At 38.5% G+C, this 16,517-nt stretch overlaps 1 pseudogene; it reads left to right on the plus strand.

The window, feature by feature from the left end:
* Positions 1–3,348: 3,348 nt before the first annotated feature.
* LOC140507859 (synaptosomal-associated protein 29 pseudogene) lies at positions 3,349–4,182 on the plus strand (annotated as a pseudogene).
* The last annotated feature ends 12,335 nt before the right edge of the window (positions 4,183–16,517 follow it).

Raw genomic sequence — 16,517 nt, forward strand, 5'->3', positions numbered from 1 at the left:
AGAAAAGTTTTTTCCTGACTGAATTTCATTTTTGTCACCCCATGTAAGGCCCACATGGTAATTTTTAAAATATATTTCATTTAAACCATATTAAATAATTCTTGGGCCATTGTTCATTTGGTTCTTGAAACTGGCATTTTGAAGATATATTCTCAGCAGTCATCATTAACCATTCAACATGGTTAATGTTTCCTATGACTGCTTATTTTATTTATGCTTAACTATAACTGAAACAAGTCCTACATATTTACTGCATCTTCCCTACTCCTGCTTAATCTAACTAAAATTTAATTCTATTTTATATTTGTGTGTTGACCCAAGGAAGTCATCTTCCCTAGTTATTAAAACTACTTTAATTATTAATACTTTGTACATTCTCTTGTATGTTGTTCAATTTTATTATGTCAACTTGAGAACCAGATCTCATTCATTATTCATCCCTTTTTTCATGATCTCAGAATTGTAAGATCATAGGTTTAGATATAGAAGAGACTTTAGAGGCCATGTATTCCAAGGCTTTTCATTTTACAGATCAGGAATGGAAGCCAAGAAAAGTGACATGAATTCCTCAAGATCACACAGGTATTAAGTAGCAGATTTGAACCTAAGTTCTCTGACTCCTGATCTAGCACCCTTTCTAGAAACCCATTCTTATTAATATTTTGTCAATAGATCTAACTAAAATTCTACAAATTTGTGTGATGTGGCAAACATTGAAATTATGACAACAGCACCAGTCAGCTTATTCTTCGATTAATAGTCATCATTGTATGAAAATGATGTAAAGATAAGTAATTCATTATCTCACTGGTACAGGTACTTCCCTGATCAGAATAGAACACATTACATTCATAACTTAATATCTCCTGTGATTTCTTATTTGCATCCTTTCAAAAATTCTCCTTGAAGTATTTGCCTAACAACCTCTCTGGGTTTTAATACTTTGGGCATGCCAGTATAACATTTGATCTAGCTAGATGTCATAGTGGGTCAAGTGCTCAGCTAAGAGTCTGGAGTCAAATCCTGAGTTCTTATCCTGCCTAACAACAACAACGTCTAGGATTTATATAGCACGTGCTATGTGCCAGGTGTTGTGCTAAACAGTTTACAAATACTATCTCATTTGATCCTTAAAAGAGCCCTGGGAATTAGGTGTGATTATTATTCCAATTTTACAATTGAGAAAATTGAAGCAAACAAAGGTTGTGACATACCCAATATCACACAACTATTAAGTATCTGAGGCTGGATTTGAACTCAGGTCTTCCTGAGTCCAGTGCTGTATCCATCACATAACCTAGCTGTCTCAAGACACTTACAGCCTATGTGACTCTGAACAAGTCACTTTAACCTCTTTCAGCCTCAGTTTTCTTATCTGTAAAATGAGGAGGTTGGACTTGATGGCCTCACAGGTTATTTCTGATTCAAAATCTAAGATTTTATTACGCTCTTTTATCTCCTTCTTCAGCTACATGACCATTCCACCATTCTATGCACTTGAGAATTTTTTTTCTTTATTTTTCACACTCATGACATTTTTAGTAACATGCTAAAGTCTACTTATCCTCATGCATCTTTTTTTTCTTTTCAGTCACCTGCAATTTCATTTCATAAAAAATAGAGTTTTGAACTTTGTAGTAATATAGAAAAACTGGTAGCATAATAATGTAAACCTAATAAGGTAGATTGTGTTGGTGACAGACACATGGGTAAACACCCTTGTCCCGTTTGAAGTAAAAAGTGTTAGAACTGTCAGAACTGTCAGGGAAGATGAACCAGACATGTAGCTTCTTGCAACTATCAGTTATTCCTACAGAGTCCTGGCCCTATTTAAGGGTATCAAAATGGCAGTTTTTTTTTTTTTTTGGCCTTAGCTTGGCATTGCTATTCAGCATGACAGCAAGATCTTACTCATGAGTATGTTATAGAAAATGTATGGAATTGAGAGATTAAGAAAGCTGAAGGAATGTGAGTATGGAGGGAACACACATGGAATTACTGCTGAGTAACCACTTCCTGTTGGTATTTCACTTCACTATATATCTCTTATTGGAAGCTCACTGGAATAACCTAAACATCCAAGTATGCTATCATCCCCTATGATGAAAATAGCTGCATACATGCATGAGGGTCAGGAAAAGCCCTGAAGGCCAGTGTCTATGTAGCTAATTGGAGAGCTGTGATAAAGGCTATAATCTTAGCACCTTCCATGAAATGGTACCACTTGGGTAATATTAATGAATGATCACTGGTGTCGTGAAGAGTTGGTCTTAGAGCCAGGAAGACCTGAATTAAGTCCTGTATCTGACATATGCTAACTATATGATCTCTTAGCAACTATAAATTGCTGAGAAAATGCCGATCTATGTTGGTGGAAATAGTTTCCTTATCCAGGAACTGTCCACACCAATGAAACCACAAGAACAATTTCTAACCTATCCTAATGACTAGATTTGGAGTTGTATCAATTATCTAAGTCAGAATGTTACAGCACCCTAAGAAAGATAGCAGGTGAAGAAAAACAGGTGGACCCAGAATTTGTGAGTATATGTGTGTTTGGGGAGAGAAGGGAAGAAAGTAGAGGAGAATGGATTGTAATATTTGGTATTTGTAAAAATACTGTGAAATTTCCTAAAAGTAATCCAATCCAATTTCTTCATATTGAATTCTAGGCCTAGTTCATCACTGAGATGTAGTGCATGTACAAGATACAGATCTATATCTATCCATCTATAAGTAAATGTATATAGATATAGATACTTCACCTTACTTAATGAACTACCCATTCAACCACACATTATGATATGAACAACATTAATTTTTATCATCTCAACATTTCCTGTATGTATTTCTAGGGAAGAGAGAGACAGAGAGACAATCTTACTTAATGAACTGCCCATTCAGCCATACACTATGATCTGAACAATATTAATTTTTATCTACTTGATATTTCCTGTACATATTTCTAGGATGATCCCTTTTGAGTAGTAGTGGGTTTCATAGCAAAGATTCTAGCGTTTCATACATTGACACAATCAACACATCTTCAAATATTTGCTTCTGGAGAATTTCATCAGTTATAGGGAATTTCTCTTATATGACCTCTTTGCAGAGGACATACTCCATGATGCCAGCAGCAGCTTTCTCCAAACATAAACCTTCCTGTTTTCTGCCTCCCTTGATACTGATAATTGGGGATCTATGAATAAAGTTGTCTACATTATCAAAAATAAGAAAGGGGGAGGTGGCGTCCATGGTGGGCACGGCGCTGAGGCAGGGACTGGTGGCAGTGGCGGCTAAAGAGACCTTGAGTCATCTTTCAGAACAACTGCGCCAGAACATCCACGCCTTGGTGAGTGGGACATTGAAGAGTCTCCTTGAGTTACCTGGGCAGTTCAGGCTTGGTGCCACGCACCATGTCGGCTTATTCCAAAAATTACAATCTATTTGATGATGATTTAGATGAAGAGGATCTAAAGCTGGTGAAATGGAGGAATGAAGAGGACTTCTCTCAGAAGCCCAGGGAGCTTATGGACAGGCAGCAGTACCTGCAGCAGGAAGCATGGAGGCTAAGTGAAGCGTCCGGGCAGAGCATCAACCGCTCCCTTTCCTCCATTTATGAATCTGAGAAGGTTGGAATTGCTTCACCTGAGGAACTGGTGTGTCAGCGCGGAGTGTTGCAGCACACGGAGCACATGGTGGACAAGATGGAGCAGGACTTAAAGACCAGCAGGAGACACATCGACAACATCAAGAGGGTGTTTGGGGGCTTCGTCAATTACTTTAAATCCAAAGCTGCAAAGGCCACGCCCCCACCAAGCGGAGTCATCGACTCCCAGCCCAGCGCCCGCCCGACTGAAAGAAGCTGTAGCCACAAGTAAGGAGAATTATCAGGCCAGCCACCCCAACCTCGGGAGGCTACAGAGTTCAGAAGTCCTTGTTGGTGGGACTAGTTCTGCAGTCAGTACTGATGCCTATCCAAAGAATCAGCATCTCCGAGTCTATCATCACAAAATAGACAACCATCTAGACGAGATGTCCAGGGGACTTGGCCGCCTCAAAGACATTGCCGTGGGAATGCAGACTGAAATAGAAGACGACATTCTTGACCGGCTGACAGCTAAAGTTGACAAATTAGACGTAAATATCAAAAGCACAGACAAAAAAGTCCGGCAGTTTTAGAGACAAATAAGGTTTTCTGTTCATCTTCCGTGAAATGACGAGAAATTCTTTCCTTCCCAAAACGTTTTCCAACACCTCTGGGAGAATTCCACTTTAGTAAGTTACTGATTAAGCCTTGTCTGCAAGTGGTACAACTGCATGAGTCTTCTGAAAGGTTACTTAGTCGGGATGACCAGGAAGGAGGGCAGCCCCGAGTGATCAATGCCCTGGATGCTTTGCTGGAATGTGAAGAAAGTAACTTTAGTTCTCAGTTTAATAAAAATACATAATCGTCCTAGGAAACAAGGAGAAGTTCTCACATTGCTATTCATCAAAACTGTAGGCCTCCAGAGGCATCAGACATGAGTGGGGTCACAGGCCTCCTTTGTTGTCCCCCTTCTTGTTGGAGATGACTCACCTCCCCACCTGGACATTCTATCTGACAGCATCATCCTGCAAAGATTGAGGTTCTGAAATGGAGCTTCTGTATTTAGCTGATCTCTGTCCTCTCTGCTCCTCCTCTAGGCCCTTCCTCCCTGGGCAGCAGCGACGATTGCTGCTGTGGTTGTAAAGACCATGTGCCTTCTTCCTCCACGGCAATGACTATGCCAGTTGAGCCATTCTTTCATATCTCCTAGCAGTCTTTGCTGACTGCATGCCCCAAATTAGCCGCAGACCACCCCTCTACACCTGGGACTGACTAGCTAAGGAGCCCTGGGAACCCTCAAAGTGTGTGTGCTGTTTGCAGGCATTTTCCCAGCAGCTTCTTTCCCAAGAACTGGACGAAAAAATTTGTACTGTCTTATCCCCTGACCCCTGCACACTAGCCGTATTGGAACAAAGTCTTAGGATGTAACTCCATGTTTACACAGTTACAGTGCTCTGACTAATCTTCTCAATCTCAATTCATGCAAGTCAGTCTATTACAGAAAGAGGATTTGAAAAAAAATATGATTTGACTCATAAAGAGGCGAGTCCACTGGCAGGAAAGAGGCAGAGACATCTTGTTGCCAGATCCCAGCCTCAGCTGGACTTTGTGTATTCTCTCTTTAATGGGTCATACTCCCCCACGGTCCTTGTCTCTGGTAAGAATGTCTGCACCAAGGCTAGAAGAATCTCAGAAGAAATCCAAGAAATCCTAAAGGCCAAATCAGACCTGGGGGCCACAGTGTTGAGGCAGAGAAGTATGTCTACTAATAATTAATTAGTATGTCTATTAGTAAGAGGTATTCCTGTTAGTAAGGATAGAACATCTGGGTTGGAGTTGGCCCCTTTCTTATTGGGTCTCTATTTCTTACAATGTGTTTCTTGGTAACCTTGGCATCTCAGGTAAGGGAGTGTCTGTCTTCCTCTCCCCCTACCTGTCTAGAGAGAGAGCAGTTAGGTGTGTATGTCTCTCTATATAGATTCTAGATCTATAAAGAGATACACACACAGACATTCCTACCCAATGCTGAATGACACCAACCATATGTATAGGACACCTTGCAAAGAATTGTGGATCCAGCTGTTTTAATAGACCTGACTTGATCTCAGTTCTCTTTTTGAGCATTAAGGGAAAGTGATTTCTTAAATAATAAAAGACGCTCAGCTGGCTGAGCATCTGCCTTGTTCCAGGGTAAAACCAAGCAGGAAGTCCATTTTTAAAACAGCTTACTTCCTGGAAGCCTTTTTCAAAGGAAGAAAGTCAGCTCTCATTAAGAGACAGGGCAGGAGGATTTCTACTGCCCTGTGCCTATTACACCTTCACATGCTCTGTGCCTTTGTCGTTTTGACATTTGCAGCCTTCAGAGATAGGCCCTACTGAGCAGCAGAGAACTCTTGTGAGTGCCTCTTGTGCAGAAGGGTTTGGTCTGTTTTCTCTTGGATGGTCATAAGAAACCCAATAGCATGACTGTCTGGAGAATTGCCATTTCCCTAATCTGTTCAGGTCCCAGTTGCAGCTTCTTAATGGTGAATGAAGAGAGAAGCCAAGTGGGAAGGGAGTTAGGTCACAGAAGTGAGATTCCCCTTTGCGTGGCTCCAGATGCACACCCTCCAGGTATTCCAACTAGACCAATCTGTCTGGGCTTTGGGGTTAAAGATTGCACTCAACCACACTTAAGCTCATTTCTGTTCTAGGGTTTTTACCCAATGTGCCTTTCTTGAACTTCCTCCATCTCACCTGTTTCCGTCTGCTGGTATTTTATTATGAAAGGGATGGGTTGTTACACGTTGGACTTGAAAAAGCTATTTGTAAGGCAGCCAGTCATTCTGTTCTGTCAAGGAACAAAGTGCTAAAAAGTTAAAAACACAACCTGTTCCAAGAAGACAGCCTTAACCTTGCTGAAGAGTCCATAAGAAATTGGACATCTCCTAGGATAGAGTTTCCAAGTGAGTGTATTTAAGTCACTTGATCACCAGTGAAGGTGCCTGTTGTGTCTCATGTCCCTGGTGCCACATATCATCTTACTTGGAAAGAAGCACAAAGGAGACTCCTAGGAGGCTCCATCCTCTTAACACCTGCACACTTCAATGGAAAGGCATCTGTAAATGTTTCTCCTAAACTCTCCAACAAAGTTTGAGAGGTTTGGCTGTGTCTGGGTCTCAGGATCAGATCTGCTTGAGGGCATCGGGGAAGAATACCGGTGTTGAGCGTAGAACCCAGCCACAGGTGTCTCAGGCAACTTACAGCACAAACAGGATTTTCCACAGGGTTGCACAGAAAGATAGACACCAAGGCTAAGTCACCTCGGCAAACAGCCTCTCCTGGCTTCATTGCTCAGCACACATAAGGCTCCTCTGGATTTCCTGCCCTTCCTTCTTCCAGAAGACAAAGGCTAACTTAACACAACCCAAGGAAGGCAGGCTATGTTTGCCTCTATCTCCTGCCATCCTGCCTCAGCTCATCTGCTGTGCCTCCTTGATTGTGCTGAGAGGTTGTTGAACATGGCTTCTCACCAATTAAGGCCCCTCCACAAGTTACAAATGCAACTCCAGACTGAAGAAAATTGAATGTCCATTTCTGTGCTGGAAACAGACTGCCTTTCCAGAAATAGATCATCTTCTAGAACAGAATGGCTGAGTTGGGTTTGAAATCTACTGCCCAGCTGACTGATATTGATACTGCTCTTGAAAGAAGACTGCTTTTAACACCCAGCCAGTACAAACCTTTCTATGCATCCTCTAGAAAAGAGCACTTTGATTTGAACGCAAGCATCTAATAGACTCAGATCAAAAGGCAGACACTTAAGGATGCAATTACTCTGTCTTCAGTACCTCTAACTTGATTTTGTTGATCTGTGATTTTAATTGTAAACCATAACAGTTTGTTACTAATCTCACATTTAACAAATAGAAAACCTTTCATGGAGACTTAAAAACAAAAGCCTTGTTTTAGCAAGTTCATCTGTAAAAATTGGAATGTTATATCATTAAAAGTGTTTACAGTACAGTGAAAAAAATAGAAAGGAACTTCTTTTATCTTTATATGTGCATGAGAGACATCTTGTTGAAAGAATATCATTAAACAAATGTTTCCTTTACTTCTTAATCTATGGACAGTTCAGGATTTCTATGTACATTACTGGAAATTTTTTTCCACTAAATTCCAACCAAAATTTAGCACTTATTTCAATTTTTCAAAAACAATATTCTGAGATGGCATTCACAGGCTGCTTCAGATTGCTGGATTGATCCATGGCACAAAAAATGGTTAAGAATTGCTGCTTCAATGAATCTATTTGTAATAAATGGGAAACTAACCTAGCAGCAGCTTATAGTTTCTTCATTTTCTATCCATTGTGTGGCTATTGAGATATGGTTTACGGTCGAGAAGGGTGGAAACAAAAATAAATTAAAATTTTCAACATGTGAAGTAGAATGAAAGTTTGAGAGAGGAAGGTATAAAAAGGTAAATTTTGAGAAGTACTGTCAATATTTCTGATTTTTTTGATCATTAAAATGTGGGGGGGAAAATCTCCTTTTAATTAGGTAAAAAAATGTTGTGCGAGTTTGTATGTTTTCAGCAGGAGATGCCACATTTGGTTTTGGCTTGTGGAGGAAGAGGGGATCAGGCAAAAATTATTTGTTCTGTGCTCTTCTCAAATCAAATTTGTCAATATATTAATTTAATCATTTTTTATTACTTATTCTTTTTTACACAACATAGCATATTGGTTAGAGAAACCACTTTGGAATTAGGAAAAATCAGGGTTCAAGATATGCTACTAGAATATACTGACTATGTGAACTTTAGCAAGTCACTCAATCTCGATCAAAAGAAAATCCTTTAAGACAGATAATTCTCTAAGACAGAGTTGGAGAGGAGTTTTCAATCTGAATTGTTAGGGAATGGGAATTTCCTCATTATGAGTATCCTCTACCAATTTTATCACAGGTATTGTCCCATCTTATCCTTGTCATTTTTTTATAGAGAGAGTGTCAATACTTCCACTATTATAATAAGAATAATGCTTGTGTTTATATTAATATCTACTATATTATATATAGATATATACATATATATGAGTACATCTGAATATTAATACTGTGGTTCATAGAAACATGTGACCATGAACTTGGATGTAGAAGAGATGTTATAGATCATCCAGTTCAACCCCTTCTTTCACAGATGGGGAAACTGAGGTCCAAAATGGCTAAGTGGCCCAAAGCTAAACTAGTAGTAAATAAAAAACTCTAGAATTGAAACCTGGCCTTCTAACTCTAAATCCAGTGCTATTTCCACTTTAAAGCATTTGCATATCATCTGCTAAATTACAGTCTTATAGGATCCATTCTCTATTTCATCTGTCTTTTTGTATTTTCCTCCCTTTAACAACAGATTTATCAGATCTCACCTTCTTCATGAGATCTTCCTAGGCTAAGCAGAAGAGAGGTGATAAAACCCTTGAACCTAATCCATCTAAACATTAATCCCCATGAGCCTCTTCTCCTCACTGACCCTTTAGAACAGTTGATCTTTAACCAAATCTGTGATGTCCACATTGTGTAAATCCTGAATACCATTGTAATGTCATTTTAAATTATCTACTCTACACATTTGTCCCATGGCTTTTCATTCAAAGTGACTCTTAGTTCTGTGTTCCTACAGTGATGGAGGCAGAGAAAAGAAACACAGGAGGCAAAAATTCATTCAGGTTTTAGATCATCTATAAACATTACTTTAAATGACCAGGAGATCCTTACCCAATGTCTGGAGAAATTATATATATATATGGTGATTGATCTTCATCCAATAAATGGAAGCTAAATAGATAAAAAGTCCCTCATATTCTGGAAGAGACAAATAAAAAGGTAAACAATTAACTTTGTGATACATGCACAGTTAATAAGGAACCACTTAACATGTTGAATATGGAGAGAATTTTGTTCAATTATAGTGTGGACTAAAACTTCTAATTCTAATATTTTGTGACCATTACAAGAGATACCTGGTGATCTTACTATATAGTGCTCATGAAGAGAAGGTAGAACTTGAAAGTGATTTCACATTGAGGATTAGTAGTGTAGGTGGAGCAGAAGGACAAGTGGATAAATGTCTTAAGAGGGACTAGTGTAGTGTTGAACTGGTCAACTGATGCACAATAATTGTGAAGAGAGGAAATGAACCTAGAGCAGGGATGATTGAAAATGACACAGATGGATTGATACACTAAAAGTCAAAGGAAGAACAAATAGGTGACTTGAGAGTAGGAAAAGTGGTAGAACAAGAGACTGTAAGTAGAATGCACAATCTCAGTACTTTGGATTTGAGAAATAAAATAATAGTCTTAAGTTGCAGGGAAATAATAGAACTTTAATGAAATGAGGATTTCCAAGAATTTCTGGTGAAAAGACAAGAATTGTTTAGAAATGTTGACATAGAAATTCATGCATCAAGAGAAGCAAAAAAAAAGGTAAACATGAACATGCAGTCATATTTGACTAAAAAGTTTAAACTGTTTGGATTCTTATATGGGGACAGGATACATCTATCCCTATAGTACTCCAACATCATCAGGAATGCATAACATCTGTCGTGAGAGCACCTATAATAAGGACAAAGAATAATTATGTTTTTTATGATTTAAAAAAAATGAAAAGAGAAGGGAAGAACACACGGGGAGGGTGAAAGGGAAAAGAAGAATGGGGAAAATCATCTTACATGAATGGAATACACAAGTAGCAGTCCCTATAAAGAAGAGGAAGAAGTGGAGATGGGTAGTGGAAGATATTTATTCTCCTCTGAACAAGATAAAGGAGAGGAAAATACACACAACCAAACAGATGTGTAAAGTTTCACTTAAGAGGAAAAGAAGAGGGAAAGGAATGAAGAATAAAGGGAAGACAAATTAAGGGAGGAATTAGTCAGAAGTAAAACAAAAACATAAAGAGGAAATAGAAAAAATCAGAGGGAAAAACAGAAAGATAATGGAAAAGGATGAAAGGAAATACAAAAATAACAATCATAACAGTGAAAGTCAATGGGATAAATTCACCCATAAAAATGGAAGACAGCAGAATGAATTAAAAACCACAATAAAGCTATACAGTGCTTACAACATACTTGAAACAGAAAGATATAGTGATAAAATAAAGATAAGGAGTAGCATCTATTAGGTTTCAGCTAAATTTTTCCCTTCACTTAATATTAGTTTGTTTTTTCCAATTATATATAAAAATAGTTTTCAACATTCACTTTTATAAGTTTTTGAGTTCCAATTTTTTTCTTCTTTACTCTTTCCCATTCAACTTGCCCAAGACTGTAGGCAATATAATATAGGTTATACATATATAATCATGTTAAGCATATTTCCACATTAGTTATGCTGTGAAAGAAGAATCAGAACAAAAGAGAAAAACCATAAGAAAATAACAAAAGAAAGAAAATAGTTATGCTTCCACCTGGATTTGGACTTGCTAGTTCTTTCTCTAGATGTGGATAGCATCATGAGTCTTTTTTTTAATCTATTTTTTTTACCCATCTCTCCCCTCCCCCCACCCCATAATACCTTGCATTCTGATTACCCCTTTCCTCTATTTATCCTCCCTTCTATCCCACCCCACCCTTCCTTTATCCCCATCTTTTCTCTTTTCTTGTAGGGCAAGATAAATTTCTATACCCCATTACCCATATTTCTTATTTCCAAGTTATGTGCAAAAGTAATTCTCAACATTCCTTTCTAATACTATGAATTCCAACTTCTTTCTCCCCCTCCTCCCCTCCCCATCCCCACTGAGAAGGCAAGCAATTCAATACAAGCTATGTGTCATTTTGCAAAAGACTTCCATAATAGTCATGTTGTGTAAGACTAACTATATTACCCTTTATCCTACCCTGTCCTCCCCTTTTTTTCTATTCTCTTATTTGACCTTGTCCCTTCCCAAAAGCATTTACTTCTAGTTGCTCCCTTCTCCCATTTTCCCTCCCTTCTATCATCCCCCTTGCCCCACTTGTCCCCTTTCCCCTATTTTCCTGTAGTGTAAGATAGATTTTAATTCTAAATTTAGTGAGCATGTTATTCCCTCCTTAAGCCATATGTGAGGAGAGTAAGCTTCACTTTTCCCTTCCCACCTCCTCCCTTTTCTCCTCCATTGAACAAGATTTTTCTTATCTCTTTTATGAGTGATAACCTGACCCATTCCATTTCTCCTTTTTTCTTCCCAATATTTTCCTCTCCCCTTAATTTTATTTTTTTATGGATATCATCTCTTCTGATTCAACTCAACCTGTACTCTCTGTCTACGTGAGTATGTGTGTGTGTAATCCTTCCACCTACCCAAATACTGAGAAAAGTCTCAAGAGTTACAAATATTATCTTTCCATGTAGTAATGTAAAAAGTTCAGCTTTAGAAAGCACTTTATGATTTCTCTTTCCTGTTCACCTTTTCATGCTTCTCTTGATTCTTATGTTTTTTTTCTCAATTGAGTTAGCCTATTTTTTAATAAATTTATTTTATTTATTTTCAGTGTTCTACAATCACTACCATATAACTTAGAGTGTTATTTTTCCCTCCTTTCCCCTCCCTCCCTGAGACAGCATACAATTTGTATAGGTTCTACACATACATTCCTATTAAATACATTTTCACTATAGTAATGCTGTGCTGAAGAATTAAGTTGAGTGGGAGAAATCATGTAACAAACCAAAACTCAATACGCACACACACACACACACACACACACACACACACACACACACAAATGATCTGCTACATTCTGCGATTGAATTCCATAGTTCTTTTTCTGGATGTGGAAGGCATTTTGCCTTAGAAGACCATTAAGAATTTTTTTAAGTCCTTGCATTGCAATGAAGTTCCAGGTCTACCAGAAAAAACTCTCACATGCTATGGTCCTTGTTGCGTACAAAGTTCTCCTGGTTCTGCTGCTTTTGCTCAGCATCAGATCATATAAGTCTTTCTAGGCCTCTCTGAAGTCTTCCTGCACAATAGTATTCCATTACATTCATATACCATAATTTATTCAGCCATTCCTCAATTGATGGGCATCCCCTTGACTTCCAGTTTTTAGCCACCATAAAGAGAGCTGCCATAAATATTTTTATATATGTGGGACCTTTTCCTATTTTTATTTCCTATTTTTAACTCTTTGAGTAAGCCTATTTTTAAAGGTATTATTTTCCTCAGCATTTTTTGGTTCTCCTTTAGCAAGCTGCTGACTCACTTTTCAACTCTTCTACGGCTTGAACCCATTTCATATTCATTTTGGAAGTACTGGAGGCAGAAGCTTTGACTTCCTCTGACAGTATGCCCTGATCTTCCTCATCTGAAAAGATGGAAGGAGATACCTGTTTACCAAGAAAGTAACCTTCTATGTTCTTATTTTTTTCTCTTTTTTAGGCATTTTCCCAGCCAGTTACTTGACTTCTGAATCCTTTGTCAAGAGGAGGGTCCTAGTGCTCCTCCTTCCCCCAGTACTGTGCTCAAGGCTGAGATTCAGATCAGGGGCTTTGGGAGGGGGTGAGGCCGCCACTGAGGGCTGAGGTTCAGATCAGCTGCTGAGTTCCTCCAGAGGCCTTAAGCTGAGCTGCCTGGACAATGGACCCAGGCTGCTTCCATAGCCACCGTAGCCACCTGCTGCGTGATGCTGCTGCTGCTGCCATCACCTCTGCCACCACTTCTGCCACTGCCTGGGGCCAGTGCTGGGGGGACACCACTTCCCTCTCTCCCAGCTGGGAAAGCCCTCCCACACTGACCTTTAGAGCTTTCTTTGTTGCTTGTTGGTTGAGGGATTTGGGACCCTCCATGCTGGGAATTCTGCCCCAGAGGTCTGTTCAGGTCTTATTCCTCTCAGGACTATGTGGCCAGGGCTGGGCTCCCCTCCACTCAGTGTCCCATGAGATAGACCTTTCCTGTTGGCCTTCCAGGTTACTTTTGGTTGGAAACCTCTTTCACTTTGTTGTTCTGTGGATTCTGCTGCTGTAGAATTTGTTGAGAGTCATTTTTTACAGGTATTTTGTGGGCTGTGGGGAAGTGCTAGAGTATGTGTGTCTTTCTACTCTGCCATCTTGGCTCTGCCCCCCATCATGAGTCTTTTGGAATTGTCTTAGAGCATTGTATTGCTGAGAGGAGCTAAGTTTATCTAAGTCTGTCATTGCACAATGGTGCTGTGACTGTGTACAGTGTTCTCCTGGTTCTGCTCATTCCAGCCAGGATCATTTCATGTAAATCTATCCAGGTTTTTTCTGAAATTCACTTGCTCATTTTTCTTATAGCAGAATAGTATTCCATTAAATTTGTATGCCACAACTTGTTCAGCCATTCCTCAATTTCTGATTTTTTGTTGCCACAGAAAGAGCTTCTATAAACATTTTTGTATGTGTAGGTCTTTTTTCATTTTTTTGTGATCTGTTTGGGAAACAAAACTAGTAGTCATATTGCTGGATCAAAGGGTATTCATAGTTTTATACCGCTTCTGGCATAGTTCCAGATTGTTCTGCAGAATGGTTTAATTCGTTCCTTAGTGTCCCAATTTTCACACATCTTCTCCATCATTTATCATTTTCCTTTTTTGGACATATTAGCCAATCCAACATGTGTGAGGTGGTACCTTAAAGTGGTTTTAATTTTCATTTCTCTGATTAATATTGATTTGGAGCATTTTTTTCATATAACTAGAGATAGCCTGAATTTCTTCATCTAAAACTGCCTCTTCAAATCCTTTGTCTATTTATCAATTGGAAGTGACTTGTATTCTTATAAATTTGACTCAGTTCTCTATATAGTTTAGAAATGAGGCCTTTGTCAGAAACACTGGCAGTAAAAGTTGTTTCCTAACTTTCTGCTTTCCTTCTAATCTTGGTTGCATTGGCTTTGTTTGTGTAAAAACTTAAATTTAATGTAATCAAATTTATCCATTTTGCAATTCACAATGTTCTCTATCTTGTTTGGTCATAAATTCTTCCTTTCTCCATAGATCTGACAGGTAATCTATTTTTTGCTTTCCTAATTTGCTTATGATATCAACTTTTATGTCTAAATCATGTACACATTTTGACCTTATCTTGATCTACAGTCTAAGATATTGGTCTATGCCTAGTTTCTGCCAGATCATTTTCCAGTTTTCTCAGTTTTTGTCAAATAGGGAGTTCTTTTTCCAGAAACGTGGAGGCTTTGGGTTTATCAAACAGTGCATCTATGTAGTCATTGACTACTATGTCTTATGTCTGTAACCTATTCCACTGATCCACTTCTCTATTTCTTAGTATTAAATAGTTTTGATGAACACTGCTTTATCATATAGTTTTTTATTTGGTATGGCTAGACCAACCTCTTTTGCATTTTTTCCCATTAATTCCACTGATATTCTTGACCTTTTGTTCTTCCAGATGAATTTTGTTACTTCTTTGTAGCTCTATAAAATAATTTTTGGTAGTTTGATTGGTATGACACTGAATAAGTAAATTAATTTAGGTAGAATTGTCATTTTTATTATATTAGCTCAGCCTACACATGAGCAACCATTTTTTCCCAATTATTTAACTCTTAGTCTATCTTTCCATGGTCCTTTATTTTTATTGCATCATGATCTTTAAAGAATGAATTCAATATTTCCTCCTTGGATTTTGAGGTTTTTGTGCTCTATTACTGTATTGCGAAGGCAATATTCATAGCAGTGGTGAATATGAATATGGTGACTATGAATGTGCCAGCATAGTTCTCAATCATCAAGTATAAAAGACTCTCTATATAGAAGGCAGACAAAAAACATTTTTTTTTAAATACCAGAAAGCCAAATCCCAAGAACAAGTGAACAAAATCTGTCAAGGTGTCCAGAAAGTTAATAAGCATGATCACAACAGGGGGCAAAGCATTCTCAACCCTTCCCCCTCCCCCCAGCCAGGACCTTCTCACTATCAACTGTCACAGGCCTGAGTCTTGATGTGTTGGTTGGCCTGTGTTCTTTTTTCTTTGACCTGATCCCTCTCATTCACTTCCTTCTGGTTCTGTTCCACCCTTCCTGTTCTTCCTGTTCAGCAAGCTCCTTCCACCACATGTAATTTAGGGTTTCAGGTGATTTAAGCTGCTCATATGGGCCTATTAGAATGAGAAAGATCTTTCCATTTAAATTACTATTACATTTAGCCCCAAGATCTTTCACATTCATTACATAGGTTGGTGGGGAAACTAATATTAACAGAACTTTAACAAGGATAACAGAAAATAAACATAGAAAACAATATCTTAGGGTGGGACTTGATCACAAGTACCCCATCATTCCCCCTCAACAAATGGGGCCCAAAATCTTGGGGTAATGGACAAAGGTCTCTTCTTCCATAACTATTTCCTGCTGAGATTGAATATAGAACTGTCCCTGCTCCAAGAGGTCCCATTTGAGAGATCAGTTCTTTAGCTGGCATCTGAAATTTGGTCGACTTCAGGTCCAGAGATGACACATCACCATCGTGGATAGGAGGTGACATCCAGCTTAAGAGATCAGGCATCTGCAGGTGGAGGGTACTAAGTCTATTGGAAACAAATCTAGCAAACAAGTTTAATAGAAGAAAAGCCAAAAAACAAACAACAACAAAAAAAAACCCAGGAAATAATAACCAGATGTAGGGTAAATATGTGGTTAGCTGTGGTTCTGGAGTCCATGAATCCACTATCATAGCCTCATTCATGATAGAATATATGAGTTAAGGGTACAATTTGGTAATCATCCTCTCCTGAATAAGCAATAGTTACGGTATTATCTTTCCCATGTGCTAGAATTTCCACAGCCTTTGGAATGATATCTGGCTTCCATTTTATCCATACTTTAGGCTCCCAATTTTATTCTGTCAATAGAACCCAATCCTTCAGTTCTTCTGTTAGTTATTTCAGAAGGCAGGTAAATTTTCGCAAGTGATCTT

The sequence above is a fragment of the Notamacropus eugenii genome, chromosome 5 (assembly GCF_028372415.1).
Source record: "Notamacropus eugenii isolate mMacEug1 chromosome 5, mMacEug1.pri_v2, whole genome shotgun sequence".
NCBI classification, from domain to species: Eukaryota; Metazoa; Chordata; class Mammalia; order Diprotodontia; family Macropodidae; genus Notamacropus; species Notamacropus eugenii.